Source organism: Sminthopsis crassicaudata, chromosome 2 (genome assembly GCF_048593235.1).
Source record: "Sminthopsis crassicaudata isolate SCR6 chromosome 2, ASM4859323v1, whole genome shotgun sequence".
Taxonomy (NCBI): domain Eukaryota; kingdom Metazoa; phylum Chordata; class Mammalia; order Dasyuromorphia; family Dasyuridae; genus Sminthopsis; species Sminthopsis crassicaudata.
The window spans coordinates 711,194-730,239 of record NC_133618.1 but is presented as its reverse complement, the minus strand read 5'-3'; the positions used below and the strand labels follow the sequence as shown (position 1 = coordinate 730,239).

General features: G+C 42.0%; 1 long non-coding RNA gene across 4 annotated transcripts; it reads left to right on the top strand.

Annotated features, from left to right (window-relative positions):
* The first annotated feature begins 5,771 nt into the window (after positions 1-5,771).
* On the top strand, positions 5,772-18,461 carry LOC141553879 (uncharacterized). 4 transcript variants are annotated; one of them, XR_012485705.1, is made up of 4 exons: positions 5,772-6,853; positions 13,157-13,294; positions 13,413-13,691; positions 13,823-17,413. It is a non-coding gene; the product is annotated as an uncharacterized LOC141553879 (long non-coding RNA). The 4 variants fall into 4 exon arrangements; XR_012485704.1 differs by having other exon boundaries at positions 5,772-6,915; positions 13,413-17,413; XR_012485702.1 differs by having other exon boundaries at positions 5,777-6,853; positions 13,413-17,413.
* Positions 18,462-19,046: the final 585 nt, after the last annotated feature.

Genomic DNA, 19,046 nt, shown 5'->3' with positions numbered 1-19,046 from the left:
AATATTCACTTACTTACTTTAAGATATAATGATCACATTTTTTAAAAAATTGTGCTCACGGCTTTTACTGACCATTTGCTCTGATTATAAAAACTTGCCATAAGAGAAAAAAGCAGGGACATGATTATAATAGCCTCAAAACTGGTCCTTCAGGCCTCGGTCTGAGAGCACATACATGATAGTAACAATTCCAGCTTAAACCAGACTCAGGAATAATAAGGTGGCTTTTTATTCAAAAGAACACACTGGGAAACTGAATCAGCAGGATCCCATATTAAGCAGAGATCATGCTCACAGCTCTTGCCCAGATGCTAATTTAACAACTCAGGATCACATTCTTTCTAGAAGTTTATGGCATATTTTTTTCAGATGGTGGATCACTGGCTTGATGATCCATCAGACAGTCCTACCTGAATTTAAAACTCCAAAAAAGATCAGCTACAATCCCAAGAGATTTTATCTCCATTAGCAAATTTCATCAAAGCTTCAGATGAATTTAGCTCTTAAGGATCCCATATCCTAAATAAGTATTGCCTATGACCTTATATTGATAACAATAAGAGATTTATCCTAGAAGGTTCATAGCTTATCTATATAAGTAGATGGTTTTATGTAAGTAGATGGTTTTAAGTTCAACATTACACAAATCATTTTGCTTTTAAAATGCCCAAAACATAGAAAAATTCCAAATTGCATATTGTCCATAACAGAAACATGTTCAAAGGGAAAAAGGCAAAATCTATTATTCTCAGAGTCCCTTTAAATAATGGGTATAACTTTAGGATTACTCGATACAACCAATTAAAATTCATACAGAATATAGAATATTCTAATTTCACATAAAAGAACTTTATTAGAATTAATATGAATGATTTCTTCATTGTAAAAAAAAATGTAAATTCAACTTCCTCCAATTGAGAAGTCCCTTTAAACTTTTTTTTTGAAATATAAATAATAGGTACAACATTAATACTGTTAAAATTCTTCTAAGAACAAACATTTATATCTCCTAGTAAAACATTCCTAATTGCAAAGTCAATTTTAGAGATTATAAATTGTCCTTAACAGTCCATTCTTGAGATCCTCCACGGGTCCTGGAAGCCTAATGTTCTTCAGCCTAAATTTTGCAATCTCAGCCATTTGAATTATCTGGTAAGGTCCTTCCCACTCTGCTACCTTTAGGACTTAGTAAGTGCCCATTCCCCTGCCATCTGCCTGGGTCAGCAATTCTTGTTTCTTAAGGGCTAAAAAGAAATAAGGCCATGGCCAGAATATAATTCCTTTGAAATTTATCCTTTGTTTCAAAAGAAGGTCTTTCCCTTTCTCCTCCCAATAAAATAAACCGATCTCATATGAGGAAAGTCCCAGGTCACTTCTGGGGACAATTCTTATTGCCATCTAATTCCAACTACTAGGGATTTGCCTCAGATTTAATGACTTTCCTTTTGCCTTGAATCTCTTCTCTTTGGATCACTTGACCTTAGAAGCAGGGAAGGTCTCAGAAGTTCACAGGCTACCTAAAGCAAGGCAGAGGGCCATCCTGTTCACTCTCGAGACCCTGCCCACTCACCAGGTCACTTGATCCCGGACAAACCCCCACAAATTGTGTGTGTGTGGGGAAACCACTGGCTCAAATAAATGAAGGAGCTTTCTCAAAGTAAAAGTATAAAGGAATTTTATTATGATCAGGAGAGAAAGGGCGTCTCCCTCCCAACAGACGGCAAGGCACAATGGACAGATCAGGATTATGTGGGGTCTGGGCTATTATTCTCTATAAGCTGGATCTTTGCCCTGATTAGCCAGGAGAAATGGCTTCCCATTCTAAGTCATAAATGAGGAAAAACTTCTGACCTAACTGGATCTTTAGGATTTCTAAATTACCTTATGTAGGAGTTTCAATGCCAAGGAGGTCCCAACTTAGTCTCACAAGGAAAAGGGCCATGTGGTCCCACTCCTTGTAAACCATGTGATCTCTGGAGAAAAAAAAAACTTGGGGCCTGGGGCACAGCCGACCCTCACTCAATTTTAGAACACTGTCCCCATCTTTTGAGACAGCTTTCACAGTTCACTTTATTCAATTTGGGAGCAAGGGAGCTAACTTTTTATCCAAGAAAGGAGTAAAGGAGGAGAGAATGGGGGAAGATGTTTGATTTAAAATAAAGAAGTAAGAAGAAAGTGCTCTTGGAAAATGATATTAATTTTAGGGATGAAATATGAGGCATTGTACCCAGTTGGGAAGTTAGGGGAGAGATGGAGTAGGAGGTTTGATAAGGGATGAAATGCTTTGAAATATTCATTGTAGTGAGAAGGATATCTAACTGATTAGGGAGGTGTCAAAGGATTGCCTTGTTGCAAGGAGAACCCAATTGACATGATGTAACTTAAATTTATAATGTGCCTATTCCGTGCAGGTCCGTAACTTCTGTAACTTTGTTCAGCAGCATACACTAGGAGGGAGGGGGACGGATGACAGAAGCAACCCAGATTTGGGGTTTGGCAAAGCATAATTGATCTTAGGACCTAAGGGATTCCAGAGGATGGCATTGGTCAGGATGGTTCTTCCTGGGGTTGAGGAGGTAGATTAGGGAGACAAGTGATTTGGCGATCTCCATGGAGATCTAGCCTCATGTCAGGTGGTGATTTTGTGTCCTGTGAAGCTCCAGGAATAAGGGTAGGATCAGACATTGGGGGCTGGAGGAACACAGCGAGGGGCAGGAAGTGCAGTATGGCAGGGATGCACTAGAGAGAGCCCTGGCAAGGACAGGTGAGCGCCTGGTAAGCTCCAATGCATGCTCTTCTCTCCCTCCCTCCCTCATCCTTGGGCCCAAATCATCTCCTTCACAGCCCATGTCAAAGGCTAATGGGATATTCTCTTACACAACCAGGGAGCTTTTAGTAAACTCAAGCCTGGTGCAATCAGGAGTGGCGAATGGCGACCAGTCAAGCAATGGATTGTTGGAGTTCTGGGCACCTTATTCTGGGCAGGACATTGATAAGTCACCCCAGGTGGGTGACGAGGCTGGGGAAGGGTCCTGTGTCTGTGCCATCAGAAAGCTGGAACGGGGAACTGCTCCTTGTATGGAGAGTCTGGGGGGGGGGAACGAAGGGGAGGAGAGACGCGTTTTCAGCTGATTGGACAGGATTCCTTGGGATTTGCTCTAGATTAGGGCAAAGAGAACCCAGAGCAGAAGTTTCAGTTTCCTAAGGGAAAAGTGTAAAAGTAGGTCTGCGGTGGGAGTTGCTGGTTTTCCATTCTCTGGAAGCTGTTCAGCAAATAAAGAAACATATTGGGCCCCAGACAGAGGCGGCTCCCCAGTTTCCTCCATCATCCCCAAGGCTTCAAGACTAACTAGCTGTGCTAATGAGAAGCCAAGGCCCTCGCCTAATTAACGCCAAGTCACTAATGAGATGCGCGGCAGTCTAGGGATCCTGGGGCTGAGACTCCCAAGGGCCCAATCACGGATGGAAAGTTCAGTGATGAGGAAGCCGATGAGCTCACCAGAAGCATCTTGGTTGGAGCCATGAACCCTTGGGCCCATTAAAGGATTTTTAGAATTCCTGCTCGAGTTCTGCCCCTTCCATGGGCTACCTGTGCTCACCTCGTCAACCTGGTTCTTGGGGAAGAAGCCTTGGCTGCCTGGCTGTAACCTGGACCCCCAAGACACACACACCTGCACACAATGCACTCTGCTTCTTGGGGGGCCACATCATCTCTTCCCCAACAATTCCTGATGCTCTAATGTTTCCAGAGCAATGTGCCTTCACCCTGCTTAGGCCCACTGTACCTTCTCGGGGTTTCCTGGGGATGCTCCATCTCCATCCATCCTCCATTACCCATCCTCCCATTCTTCTGTCCATCAGTCAGTGACTGGCCCTGTTCTGGGCAAAGGAAATACAGACGCAACAGTGAAACGATCCCTGTTTTCAGTGAGCTTGCAATCTATAGTGTGAGAAAACACATATAAAATAGACATATATTTTTCAGGAGTGTCAGACTCTTTGTGACCCCATTTGGAGTTTTCTCAGAAGAGATCCTGGACGGGTTGGCCATTTCCTTCTCCAGCTCATTTTGCTGATGAGGAAATTGAGGCACACAGGGTGAAGTGACTTGTGCAGGGTCACGCAGCTGTCTGAGCTACATTTGGTCTCAGGGCTGAAGGTTCGGGGCTCTGTGCACTAGGGGCCCATAGGCAGAATACTCTACCTACAAAGTCTATGCAATGGGGCTTGGAGCCTGCACAGATCCCCTAACTAGGATGCATCGGGTACCCTCCCCTACACCGCTGGAGACAGGCTCCTCTTGCAGCCTTCTGGGTCAGAAAAGTCCTTCTCTGCAGAATGGCCAGGCTCTGCCTCCTGTGCTTTCCTCTGTGCTGACCCCTCACTGCGGGGTTCAGGGAGCGTCTGCGCCCCATTTGCTCTGATTTTAAGAAATGGGGCCAGAGAAATGAGTGCGAACCACTACATAGAATTCCCAATCCCATTTTTGCCCGCCTGCATTTTTGATTTCCTTCTCAGGCTAATTGTACACTATTTCAAAGTCCAATTCTTCTGGTACAGCAAAATAGCTGTTTGGACATGTATACATATAGTGTATTTAACATGTATTGGTCAACCTGCCATCTGGGGGAGGGGATGGGGGGAAGGAGGGGAAAAGTTGGAACAAAAGATTTTGCTGAGAAAGTACCCATGCATGTATCTGGTAAATAAAAAGCTATTTAAAAAGAAAGAAAGAAAGAAAGAAATGGGCCAGAGGAGATGCATGTCATTATTTCTGAGAGGGTGAGCCGGACAAATGGGGGTGGAAGGATTAAGTCCCACATAGTGGAGAGTAGGTTTGCATGTTGGTACTTATGCCTTTTGAAGCAAACATTCCTCCACACAAACTGCTCTGTACAAGTGGTTAAAAGAAATTGGGGTTCACGCTCTTGAACCATCAGTGGAGGCTAGGTCTATTTTCAGAGAGCCTGGACACTCTCAAGCCTCCTTAGGGGTAGCAGAGAACTCTGAGGAAAGGGTGAAATGTAACATCCTTCAGGCAATGGGGGCCAGAGAAGCAAGGATTACATACAGCTACACAAAGTCTCAGCCCCTCGGGGGTTCTCATACACTCTGAGGAAATAAGCTGCCCGCTTTTTAATCTTGTTCAAAGGATTCCACTTTCTGACATGAATCAGGGTTTGCCCAGATCATGTGCTACCAAAAAAATCCACTTTATTGGTGAAAGGGGGGGATCAAGGACCATTGCTTTAGACAAATCAGATATTGATCCCTGGCCACAGAGAAAAAAAAATATTCTTTCCTCTTTCAGCTCTATCTCCCAAGGAAAACATCCTTTGAGATAGAAATGGGAGGACAAAAATGGGCAAAGGAGAGTTGGTATGAATGGGTAAGAAGAGAAAAATCTGATTTATGTGGGAGATGGTCAGAGAAGGAGAAAGGACTTGAGCTCTAAAAGGAGAGAATTTACAGTGGTTTGGATTGGTGAACAGATTCAGATGAAAGGAGAAATTTCAGGAAGTTTGAAGGAGGACAATTTTGGGGTCTAAAGTATTTTTCTGGCTTCCATGAGAGAAGGTGGAAGGAAAAGGAGACTCAGGGAGAAGTAACAAAGACTTCTTTTGAAAGATTAATGAACAAGATTGTGAAGAAATGACTCAAGAAAAAAAAGAAAGAAAGGAACTGACAAAACAAGGCAGCAGCAAGGTAAGAAAAGGTAGGTGGAATATTCGGAGGGTGCAGCAAACTGATGGAGAGGCTGAGTGGGTGGGATCAGTTGATGAAATGGGTAGGAGGTTGGTTTTGGAAAAGGTGGCTTGTGACTGCAGAATTCTTAAGTAAAAACAATAAGCTGTTTGAGGTTGTCATTGTTAGCAAAAGATCAATGTGCTATAAAAGTTCTAACCCGGGGTGTAGGGATGAGGAGAAAAGAGCCAGTTAAAAAATAAGACTGAAATCTCTCTCAGTGGGAAGAACAGGGAATTTGCACTGATTTGCATCGAGCAGAGATTCGGTATTTCTGCAACAGCCAAATCATTTTGGGGCTGACCATTCTCCTAGAAGAGAAGCTGAAGGACTTCAGCTTCTGCTTCCCCATGCTCCAGATGGTTGGGAACGATGAAATCTTTCCAAAGAAGACAGAAACGGAGAGTGGAAGTAGACAGGAGCACAGAGAGAAAAGGGCAGCTGTACATGCAGAGCTAAAAACAGACTTGAGGCTCGCTCCAGGTCTGTCCAGCACGCTCTGGCTGAGCTCCCACCCTGAGAGGGCCTTTCCCGCCCTGCACAGCTGCTCTCTCCTTCATTTCCCGCTGCTTCCGACTCTGGGCTTCACTGCGAACCTCCCGGTAGACACTTTCCCTTCTGCTGCCACACTCCTCACTTTCCAGTTCCCTTTATGTGTCGTTTCCCCCCTGCAGAAAGTAAGCTTCTTCAGGACGGGATTATTTTCCCTTTCCCTTTGTGTATCTCTCTGCAGTGCCTATCCCAGTGCACTTTGTGACTTGGATTAGGGGGAGGCGGGTGCTCTGAAGAGCAGTGGTTTGTCTTCCAGAGAAGCTGTCAGGTGATACGTTACCCACACCCAAAAGCAGCAGCAGCAGCTGATCAGGGAGTCCTTGCTTAGGGGCTCTGAAGCAGACTGTCTGGTCCAGGAACCTCACAAGCCTCTGCAACACCTGCTGGAGGGCCCCTGGCGTTCCTGGAGACGCACAGACGGTCCTGCTAGAAGGAGCATACAAGTGGGGTCAACAGCCATTCTCCAGGGGACCAAAGACCCAGCCTGCGCCATTCTCACTCCTGCCCCCGAAGAAAATATTGGCTTGGGAAGGGAAGCGCTACCTGAGAAGATGAGGTCGGTGAATGAGGTTTGGACTTTGGGTTCCTTCACAGGCCAGTGGAGGAGACATCAGGAAAGTATGTGCACACAGGATAAGTAAGAAATAAAGGAGACTTAAGAATTAGGAGGTTGGGAAAAAAACTTCCTAGAAAAGACTGGATTTTAGGAGTGGCTTAAAGTCGGGGAAATCCAGGAGGCAGAAATGAGTCAGGAGAAGCATGGGGTGGGTGGGGGGCGCAGAGCAAATACCCAGAGCCAGAGCTGGAGTGTCTTTTCATAGAATAATCCAGTGTCTCTGGAGCAAAGCCTGTGTTTGGAGCAATAGCCTTTAAGAAGACCAGAAAGGCAGAAGGAGACCAGATTTTGAAGGACTTTGCATTTTAAGTAGAGGACTTTGTATTTGATCCTGAAGGCAGTGGGAAGCCACTGGAGGTTATTGAGTAGGTGGGTGGGGTGGCCAGACCTCTTCTTTGGTGGCTAAGTGGAGAATGTAATAGAATGGAGAGAGACCACACTGGGCAGATCCCCAATTTTTATTGCAAGTCCAGGTTTAAGGTGAGGGTCTGCACCAGCGGGATGGCAGGCTCAGAGGAAAGTAGCGGGGGTTTGGAGAGGGGTTATTAACTCTTACACAGGGTTTGGCAATAGTTTGTTTTGGTGAGGATAATGGTGAGAGACAGCGAGGAAGAGGAGAGAAAAATCCCGCTGTCTGCTGACTCCTCTCAAGGAGCAGGCAGCAGGGGGCTAGGTTCTGTGATGCTACGTGCATGTAGAGAAACTTAGGAAGCGAGAAATGGGGTTCCAGAGACAAAGAATTTGAATGGGGGGGTGGTGGGAGACTTCTTCAGAGCCTTTGTCCTGAATGGAAAGCCAGTATCCCACCATGGACCCTCAGTAGAGGAGCAAATCAGGGGAGCAGCTTCCGTCCCAGCTCAGAAGGCAAACTCTAGGAAACCAGGCAAAGCTACCCCTGAAAATATGAGGGGCCCCTATGCTCAAAGCCAAGGCTCTGAGCTTCACAGGAAGTTTGGGACAGCACCACCTTTACCGCAGTTAAAGTTAAAAAAAAAAAAAAAAAAAGAGAGAGAGACAGAGACAGAGAGAGAGAGAGAGAGAGAGAGAGAGAGAGAGAGAGAGAGAGAGAGAGAGAGAGAGAGAGAGAGAGAGAGAGAGAGAGAGAAGGAGGGAGAGGGAGGGAGAGAGAGAGAGAGAGAGAGGAAATACCAAAAGAAAAGGAAAGAAATAAGCAAAAAAAAAAAAAAACAAAACAGAAAAGAATCTTGACCATAGAAAGCTGTTAATGGTGACAGGGCAAACCAAAACACAAACTCAGACAAGGACAGAATGTCTACAAAGGAAATCTCAAAGAGTAAGATAAAATTGGTCTCAAACATAAAAAAGCTTCTTGGCAATGTTCCTAAAAGACTTCAAAAGGCAAATACGAGAGAGAGGTAGAAGAAAAATGAGAAGAGAAATGAAAGGTATGCATGAGAAAATCAACAGTTTGGAAAAGGATGGGAAAAAAACTGTCTGAAAGGAAAAAAAGTAGAATAAACCAAATGGAAAAAGAGACTAAAAAGATAATTACACTCTTTGCAGTTGATATGATGGTATACTTAGAAAACCCCAGAGATTCTAATAAAAAGTTATTAGAAATAATTCACAACTTTAGCAAAGTTGCAGGATACAAAATAAATTCACATAAATCCTCAGCATTTTTATATATTACCAACAAAATGCAACAGCAAGAGATACAAAGAGAAATTCCATTCCAAACAAATGTTGAGAGTATAAAGTATTTGGGAATCCATCTACCAAAGAAAAGTCAGGAATTATATGAGAAAAATTACAAAACACTTGCCACAAAAATAAAGTCAGATTTAAATAATTGGAAAGACATTCAGTGCTCTTGGATAGGTCGAGAGAATATAATAAAGATGACAATACTCCCCAAACTAATCTATTTATTTAGTGCTATACCAATCAGACTCCCAGGAAACTCTTTTAATGACCTAGAAAAAATAACAACAAAATTCATATGGAAGAACAAAAGGTCGAGAATTTCAAGGGAATTAATGAAAAAAAAGTCAGAGGAAGGTGGTCTAAGTGTACCTGATCTAAAGCTATATTATATAGCAGCAGTCACCAAAACCATTAGGTATTGGCTAAGAAATAGACCAGTCGATCAGTGGAACAGATTAGGTACAAAGGACAAAAAAGGATACATCTATAGCAATCTAATCTTTGACAAACCCAAAGATCCCAACATTAGGGATAAAAATTCATTATTTGGAAAAAACTGTTGGGAAAACTGGAAATTAGTATGGCAGAAATTAGATATGGACCCACACTTAACACCATATACTAAGATAAGATCAAAATGGGTCCATGACTTAGGCATAAAGAATGAGATCATAAATAGATTAGAGGAACAGAGAATAGTCTACCTCTCAGACCTGTGGAGGAGGAAGGAATTTATGACCAGAGGAGAACTAGAGATCATTATTGATCACAAAATAGAAGATTTTGATTACATCAAACTAAAAAGTTTCTGTACAAATAAAATTAATGCAAACAAGATTAGAAGGGAAGTAACAAATTGGGAAAATAGTTTTACAGTTAGAGGTTCTGACAAAGGTCTCATTTCCAAAATATATAGAGAATTGACCCTAATTTATAAGAAATCAAACCATTCTCCAATTGATAAATGATCAAAGGATATGAACCGACAATTCTCAGATGAAGAAATTGAAACTATATCCACTCACATGAAAGAGTGTTCCAAATCACTACTGATCAGAGAAATGCAAATTAAGACCACTCTGAGATACCACTACACACCTGTCAGATTGGCTAAGATGACAGGAACAAATAATGATGAATGTTGGAGGGGATGTGGGAAAACTGGGACACTGATACATTGCTGGTGGAGTTGTGAAAGAATCCAGCCATTCTGGAGAGCAATTTGGAATTATGCCCAAAAAGTTATCAAACTGGCATACCCTTTGACCCAGCATTGCTGTTATTGGGATTATATCCCAAAGAAATACTAAAGAGCGGAAAGGGACCTGTATGTGCCAAAATGTTTGTGGCAGCTCTTTTTGTTGTAGCTAGAAACTGGAAAATGAATGGATGTCCATCAGTTGGAGAATGGTTGGGTAGATTGTGGTATATGAAGGTTATGGAATATTATTGCTCTGTAAGAAATGACCAGCAGGAGGAATACAGAGAGGCTTGGAGAGACTTACATCAACTGATGCTGAGTGAAATGAGCAGAACCAGAAGATCATTATACACTTCAACAACAATACTGTATGAGGATGTATTCTGATGGAAGTGGAAATCTTCAACATAAAGAAGATCCAACTCACTTCCAGCTGATCAATGATGGACAGAAACAACTACACCCAGAGAAGGAACACTGGGAAGTGAATGTAAATTGTTAGCACTACGTCTTTCTACCCAGGTTACTTATACCTTCGGAATCTAATACTTAACGTGCAACAAGAACATTGGATTTACACATTGTAACACATGTAAAATGTATGGGATTGCCTGTCATCTAGGGGAGGGAGTAGAGGGAGGGAGGGGAAAATTTGGAAAAATGAATACAAGAGATAATGTTATAAAAAAATTACTCATGCATATATACTGTCAAAAAATTTTATAATTATAAAATTAATTTTAAAAAAAGATAAAGAAAAGCACACATTAAAAATCAGAACAGGGCAAATGGAAGCTAATGACTGTGAGACAGCAGGAATCAAACTAAAAAGAATAAAAAAAATGGAAGAAAATGTGAAATACCTCATTGGAAAACAGATGATGTGAAAAATAGATCCAGAAGAAATCAATTAAAAATTATTGGCCTACCTGAAGGCCACAACCAACAAAGAGCCTGGATAACAGTCTATAAGAAGTCATTAAGGAAAACTGCCGTGATATTCTAGAAACACCGGGGAAAATACTCACTGAAAGAATCTATGGATCATTTAGATCCCACAAGAAAAACCCCAATGAACATTGTTGCAAAACTCCAAAACTACAGTCTCAAGGAAAAAAAATACTACAAGATGCCAGACAAGAAAAATTCAAATATCAAAGCAACAGTCGGGATTCCCCTCTGGGAGTCAGACAAATGTAGCCACAAAATAAACAAGAAAGAAACTAGGGGGGCTAATAGGATCCTAGAAAACCTAGATATGACAGACTTCTGGAGAAAATTGAATAGGCACAGAAAATAATACACTTTTTTCTTGGCATTACATGACAATTACACAAAAAACGACTTGTATTAGGGCATTAAAACCTCACAAATGCAAAAAGATAGAAATAGTAAATGCTTCCTTTTCAGACCATAGTGCAATAAAAATTATATCTGATAAAGGACTAGGGAAAAATAGACTAAAAACCAATTGGAAATTAAATTATCTAGTTCTAAAGACAAGTGGGTCAAACAACAAATCCCTGAAATAATCCATAATTTTATCCAAGAAGACAATAATGAGATAATATACCAAAACCTATGGGATTCAGCCAAATCAGTTCTTAGGGGAAATTTTATATATCTAAATAGCTACATAAACAAAATAGAGAAAGAGGAAATCAATGAATTAGGCATGCAACTTAAAAAGTTAGGAAAAGAACAAATTTAAAAACCCCAATTAAATACCAAATCAGAAGATTTTGAAACTCAAAGAGAGATTAATAAAAAAGTAACCAAAAAAGCTATTGAACTAATAAACAAAACTAAGAATTGGTTTTATGAAAGAAACTAATAAAATAAATAAACCTTTGCTTAATTTGATTAAAAAAAGGGAGAAAAAATCACTAGCGTCAAAAATAAAAGGGTGGAGCCTACCACCAATGAAAAAGAAATTAAAGCAATATTTTGCCCAATTCTATGGCAGCAAGTCTGACAATCTAACAGAAATGGAAGAATATTTACAAAAATGTAAACTGTCCAGGTTAACAGGAGAGGAAATAAAAACCCTTAAATAGTACCATTTAGGAACAATCAGAGAATGAGGACGATTTTTCATTACAGGTGTAGACACAAGTCATAAATATAGCCAGGGCAGATAAACTGATTGATGAATGGAGTCTATTTGGTCAAGGTCAGGGAAGAAGAAGGCAGACAATTTTGATAGAAAATTTTAATAGATGAATAGTACGGGAAACAATTCCCAGTGGTACAGAGAAATGGGGTGGAGGAGCAGGGAGCTCTCTTTCTGCCAAAATTAGTCACCTAACAATTTATTGTTGTTCCGTTGTCTTCAGTTGCATCTGACCCTTCATGACCTAATTTGAAGTTTTTTTGGTAGAAATACTGAAATGGTTTATCATTTCCTTCTCCAGTTCATTTTATAGATAAGGGAAGTGAGGGAAACCCGAGTAGATGACTTGCCCAGGATTACACAGCTAGGAAGTGTCTTGAGGTTGGATTTTAATTTGAGGGTTGGTTTTTGGTTTTTTGCTTTTTTTTGTTTTTAATTTGAGTCTTCCTGAATCCATGCTGGGGGCTCTAACCACAGTTCCACTTAGCTTCCCATGCCAGGCACAGAATAGGTTTTTAGTAAATGCTCAGGACAGCTGGAAGATGCAGTGCATAGAGCACTCTGACCAGAGTCAGAAGACCTGAGTGCAAATCCAGCTGCAGACACTTCTTAGCTGTGTGATTCTGGGCAAGTCACTTAGCCCTGTTTGCTTCTATTTTCTTATCTGTAAAATGAACTGGAGAGAAAATGGCAAACCGCTCAGCATCCTGACCAAGAAAACTCCACCTGAGGTCACAAAGTCAGATGAATAGCAGCTGCTTGTGGCTGATTTAAAGAGTCAGAACGCTCTCCACAAGAATAGGTGACTAACCACATATATTGCATCTAGGTTATACTGTAACACATGTAAAATGTATGGGATCGCCTGTCATCTAGGGGAGGGAGTAGAGGGAGGGAGGGGAAAATCTGGAAAAATGAATACAAGGGATAATGTCATAAAAAATTACTCATGCATATATTACTGTCAAAAATTTATAATTATAAAATTAAAAAAATAGGTGACTAACCTAGTTTCCTTTTTTTCATGATTTCTAATCTAGTTTCCTTTTTTAACGTGATCATTAAAGCAGGAGATGAGGGAATATAGCTAGCTAGAAATATACAGATATTTGAATAGGGTCCGTGTGAAGAGTTCTTTGACTGCAGCTAGGATGGTGCAGAAGCTGGAGTCCGGAGATCTGAGTGGTGGGAGCAGAGATGGGGGGAAAGAGAAAGAGTTCATTTGGGGATATATTCACTTTAAGATGTCTCTGACATCCAGTTCCAGATGTTTGCAGTGGAGATGTGAGACGAGCAGAGAAGATACAGAGATCTGAGAATTATTACCAGCAACTCCCAGGTGAAGTAATGTGGAGGGAGAAGAGAAGAAGGCAAAGGACAAACCCCTCTGGAAGACCTGGTAAGTGGGTGTGACTTGGATGAGGATTCAGCAAGGGACACTGATTAATTAATAAACCTAATTGTCTTTATCTCCTTGAGATGAGGAATGATTTCCTGCTTGTCTTTTTGTCACCGAGATCCCACGCTTTAAGACACAAATGCAGCAAAAGCCCTGATGGCTGTCACAAGGCATTTTACAAGGTGCAGGACCGTTCTGGCTAAGCAGCTGAAGAAGAGGCTGCAAAGACTGGTCACTCATGGGTGGGTCAGTTCCCCAGGCCCAAAGCCCATCCCCAGCATCTTCTGGTGTGGACGGTATCATCAGCGGCCTAGGCAAGGGCCAAACTCCAGCACTTAATAGATGGATTCTCTTCCTTTGTCTTTGATTATTTTGGATCTTGCAGCGATATCACCAGGTCAGAGAATGCCTAAACCGCGTCCCCAGCAGAAATGTCTTTTCTAACAGCCCCTTCATTTTTGTGCCTTTGCCCGTCTGAGGGGTGGAACTTTATATTTGGTTTAATTTGTATTTTTCTCTGCTTCTCAGTGATTTTGAGAACTTTCAAAAAGAATATGGCCCCTGACAATCAATGCTCCGCTAACCCGAGGATCTTCTTTCTCAAGTGAAATTGGAGTAAGCGGCCACTCTCACTCTTCCAGGTAGCGTGACCTTGTGATATCTGCTCTTGCTTGAAGGCCGCCAGTGAAGGGAAGGAGCACCCAGGCCCCCCTGGGGGAACCTAATTTTTAGTAGCTCGAGGTGCCATAAAGGGCAATGGAGAAGCTCTGCCCCAGGCTGAGGGGGCAGAAACATGGCAGCAATCTCTCCAAAGCAGATCTTGAGCAGATGGGAGAAGAGTGATGACAAATCGTGGTGTAACAGGCCACAGAGTCACTGACAGAGGCTGTAAACGGGCGGCAGGAACCAGCGGTCTCCAGGGCTGAAGAAGGAGAGAACTGATCATTTACTCTGATCCTTGGTGGGCTTAAATTCTGAAGGCAGAACTCCAGAGTGAGATGAGCTAATTGCCTTCAGGAGGGAAATCTAACCTAGAAAGAAACTGCTGAATTGAAGAGAGAGAAAAAGCTTGAAAAAGAGAATTAAGGAGAAATAAATTCAAAGTGAAAACCAGAAGGAATTTTTCTTTCCAGAAAACATCATTTGAAAAGAAAATCGCCATTATTTAAAAACCAGAGTCAAAACAACAGCAAAACCCAGCCTGTCCTAAGGAGAGTTTCCCACCTTCACCCAGGAGCTCGCTTTGTCTGGTCCACTGGCCCAGAAGCTGAAACTTCTCTGGATGCAGCGTCTGAGCCGTCCTTCACCTTCACTTCCTCTGGCCTGCACCTGCTGCAGAACCCAACCAGGCCGCTAGTGGGCAGGGCTGGCTTTGCTTCTGAATGGCAGCTTGACCCTTCTCCTTTGGGGAAACAGTTTCTACCAGTGCCCAGTTCTAGTCTAGGAGAAGAAATTTAAATATTCGGGTTTAAAAATAGAAGATGCTGCGTTTATGTTGGCAGCTCCAACACTATCAGTGGAGAATCTCAGCTGTTCTTCCCTTTGTATCTCCATGGCTGGACCAACTTCTCCCCCCTCCATCTCCTTTTTCTTTTTCTCCTCTTCTTCCCTTCTTTTCCTCCCCCCTTTCTTTCTTCTCTTTCTCCTCCTTCTCTTCTTCCTTTTACTCCCTCTCCTTTTTTCTCTTCCTTCTCTTCTTCTTCCTCTTTTACTCCATTCCTCTCTTCTCCTTTTCATCCCTCTCTCCTTTCCCTCATCCCCTCTTTTTTCTCCTCTGCACTCTCCTCCCCTTTGGTTTCTTCTCCTGATTTTTGTTTTTCTCTTTCCCTCCTCTTTTTTCTCTTTTCCTACTCTTCTTCTTCTTCCTCCTTCTCCTCTTTGTCCTCCTCTCTCTTTCCTCTCCTTATCTCCCAATACTCAATGAAATGGATGATTTCAATCTGCCCCAGGTAGTGACTGGTCTAGGCCCGTCTTAAAGATGGACTTGCCCAAGGTTTTGCATTGGGCCTGTGGCTCCGTAGGGAGCATCAGGGAGAGGAAGCCCCTACATCAATGCAGAGCAACCCTTTCTCTGAACTATGCAGTCTGACCAAGCTGCCTACATCCCTAAGACATGAAGTGATTGTCCAGGAGCACGGATCCAGATCGTGTCAGAGGCTTGAACCCAGGTCTTCCTGGCCTATAAACAACCTCTCACAATGTTTCACCTACCTCATCAATAGGGTTTGGTCTAAAAAGGATGGAGAGAGAAGGTTGTCTGTATTTACACACCATCAGCAGAGCCTATGTGAGAGCAGGAAGAAGGGCCATTGAGGTATACAGAAGTTCACAGAAAAAAAGATGGAACCTTGTCCTCCAATGGCTAAATGCAATTGCCCAAAGTGCTTTGGGCACAAGAAAGAACAGCACAGGCCATGAAGTGAGGAGGCTGTCATGGAACTTAGTGAGAGGAACCACTAAACTAGCTCTGACTAGCTCTGGGTAGGGGTAATAATATGTGTTTATTATTATATATGTATTATTACTGATGGTAATGATGATACTGCTGATAGTCCCAGCTAGCATTCATGTAGAGCTTTCTTGATGTCTCTTACCTGAGTTGCTGCCCGCCAAGTGTAGGTGCCATTTTATTCCCATTTTAATAACATTTAATAATAGTAAGCATTTGTTCAGCATTTTAAGTTTTGCAGAGACTTACATATACTAGCCCATTTCTGCAAGTGAGGACATGGACTGAGGGAGATCATGACCCCAGTGTTTGAGACAGAATGTGAACTCAAGGCTTTTTGACTTCAAGCCTGACGCTCCAACAACTGTGCAGCCTTACTATGCCAGATATTTCAAGAGAAATATTTTTAAAAATAAAAAGAGTAAAAAAACTACACAGCAAAAAACCAAAAGAAAACCTACAAGGAAGCCAAGAAAAGTCGGACAGATCTGAACATGTCTAGTATTTATTATTTAGGTTTGCTTGAAATGGAGATTTATGTCTTATCTTTTGAATCTTATATTCTGCTGTGTACATGACAATATTTTTTTCCTATTTTGCATTTAAATTTAAAATAAATAAAAAGATTTAAAAGTAAAATCAATAGGGATTTAATTTGGAGAATCTTTTAAAAATACTTTAAAAATACTGGGAAAACATTGTGTATTAAGAAGGTAAGTGCACATGAGCATATCCACATTAAATAAGTTAATAAAATGTCCAGAAATAAGAGTTGGGAAACAGGAGAGAGAGTAGTAGCATAAAGGTCAATAGAGGGGAAAGTAGCCCATCCAGCCAGGAGAGTTTGGGAGATGTCGCACACCTTGCAAGGAGGTGGGATCTAGAAGCCCATTTGTTCCATTATGCTGCCTCCTGATCAGAGCTATCTGGAGGGTTATTGAGGAAGGACATCAGTGAGTCCAGAGGTAGAGAAGGGCCTGGGAATGGGAAGGGAGAGAAAGGGAAGAAGCATTTATAGAGCACCTACTGTGTGCTAGGCAATGTGCAAAGCACTTGACAAACATTATCTTATCTGATCCTCACAACAACCTGTGAAGTGCAACACTGAAACAAAGGGGGTTAGGGACTTTCCCAGGAAGTGTGGGAGCTGAATTTGAACTCAGGTCTTTCCGACCCATCTCAAATCTCTCCACTATGTCTTTACATCATAGAGAAGGGAAGACTCGGAAGCTCCACTTAAGTCTGGCTTCACGTATTTGTAGGGTTGTCATGAAAGGGATCTGAGTATGGAAGGGTTAACAAACAGTCGCCAAATTGCAAAACATATTTTCTTGATGTTCAGGGCAAAAATGTGAAGTATTTTGTGTAAAAAAAACTCCCCCCACCAAACATCAAGACACAAAGCACAAAAATGGAAACTCCCAGGTAATGGGGGCATGTTGGTGGGGGGGGACTCAATTTTCAGTAACTGAGAAGATTAGGGAGGTCCTGGAAAGTACAATTTGGCATCCCAAAATAGATTCTCCCCACATCATTAACAAAAAATGATAAAATATCATGTCTTTAAACTTTTAGTGGCAGATATGTTGTTAGAACATATACTCCAGAAGACAATTTGTTTTACTGAGATCACCTTTGTGTTATTTAAGGATATGTTACTGAGTAAACTAAATGATTAACTGGATCTTCTCTATGTTGTAGATTTCCACTTCCATCAGAATACATCCTCATACAGTATTGTTGTTGAAGTGGACAGCGATCTTCTGGTTCTGCTCATTTCACTCAGCATCAGTTCCTGTGAAATCATCCTGCTGGTCATTTCTTACAGAGCAATAATATTCCATAACCTTCATATACCATAATTTACCCAACCATTCTCCAATGGATGGACATCCGTTCATTTTTGAGTTTCTGGCCACTATGAAAAGGGCTGCCACAAACATTTTGGCACATACGGGTCCCTTTCCCTTCTCTAGTAGTTCCTTGGGATATAAGCCCAGTAGTAGTATGGCTGGGTCAAAGGGTATGCACAGTTTGATAACTTTTTGGGCATAATTCCAGATTGCTCTCCAGAATGGTTGGATTCTTTCACAACTCCACCAACAATGCATCAGTGTCCCAGTTTTCCCACAGCCCCTCCAACATAGAACTTAATTTAAAAAAAAAAATCAATATACCAATATACATCTGAGCATCACATTTAGCATGTCCGTAATTGATATAAATTTTATGGTTTTATTCCACTTTTTCTAGGAATAAAAAAAGAGAAAAGAGAGCTGAACCCCAAGGGCTTCTCTTACATCATCACCATCACTAAACACATATGTCCTGAGCATTTGTTAAATCCTAACTCCACACAATGTCCCTGCTTTCAAGGTGCTTATAACCTAATGCTCATGATAATCTTTTATTTCTCAGTAGTGAGTGTTTCATTTTTCCAAATAAACATAAAGATAGTTTTTAACATTCCTTTTTGTAATACTTTCTGTTCCACATTTTTTCTCTTTTCCTTCCTTATTTCTTTCCTCCTCAAGATAGCAAGCCCTCTGATACAGATCCTTTAAAACATATTTCCACACTTGTCATGTCCTGTAAGAAAATTCAGACCAAAAGGGGAAAAACCAAAAGCAAAACAAAGTGAAAAGACTGCTTCAGTCCACATTTCCATAGCTTTCCCTCTGGATGTGGATGGCATATTCCATCCCAAGTCTGTTGGAACTGTGGATGACAAATGCTAATGGACAAAGATACAAAAAGAAATAGCCCACTTTTCTGGGCTCATTTTCCCTGTGACCTTCTCAAAATTAAGGCCTGCTGAAAATAGGATGGATGACCTTCCTGGGAGGGGGGGGTTCCTGTCTCACTGAGATCTTCACCCCTCCCCTTGGCTCCTAGTTGGACTACATGGCTGCTGAGACTCTCACTACTTCACAACTCCATCATTATTGCATGAAGTGTCTCAACCTGGGGTTTGGGGGTAGAGCCCCCCTTTCTGCTCCAACCACCACAAAGTCTGCATCATGAGTGACCCCACTCAGGGGTAGACAGTCAGTCTAGGAATATGAACACCATTCTGTGCTACTCTGGAAGGTGGGGGAAGCAATACAAGCTTTTCACCCAGTGGCCCCGGTCACTTAAGGGAGACTCCTCTCTCCCTTCCTCAGGGACTCCCTCCCTCTGTCCCTTTGCCCTCCTCCTGTCCTCCTGGCTCGGACTGGTGGTCAGACTGAAGACAAACCTTCTGCAGGAATGATGGAGGGCCTGGGCACGTCGGGACAGGGAGGACTGTGGGCAAGGACTGGG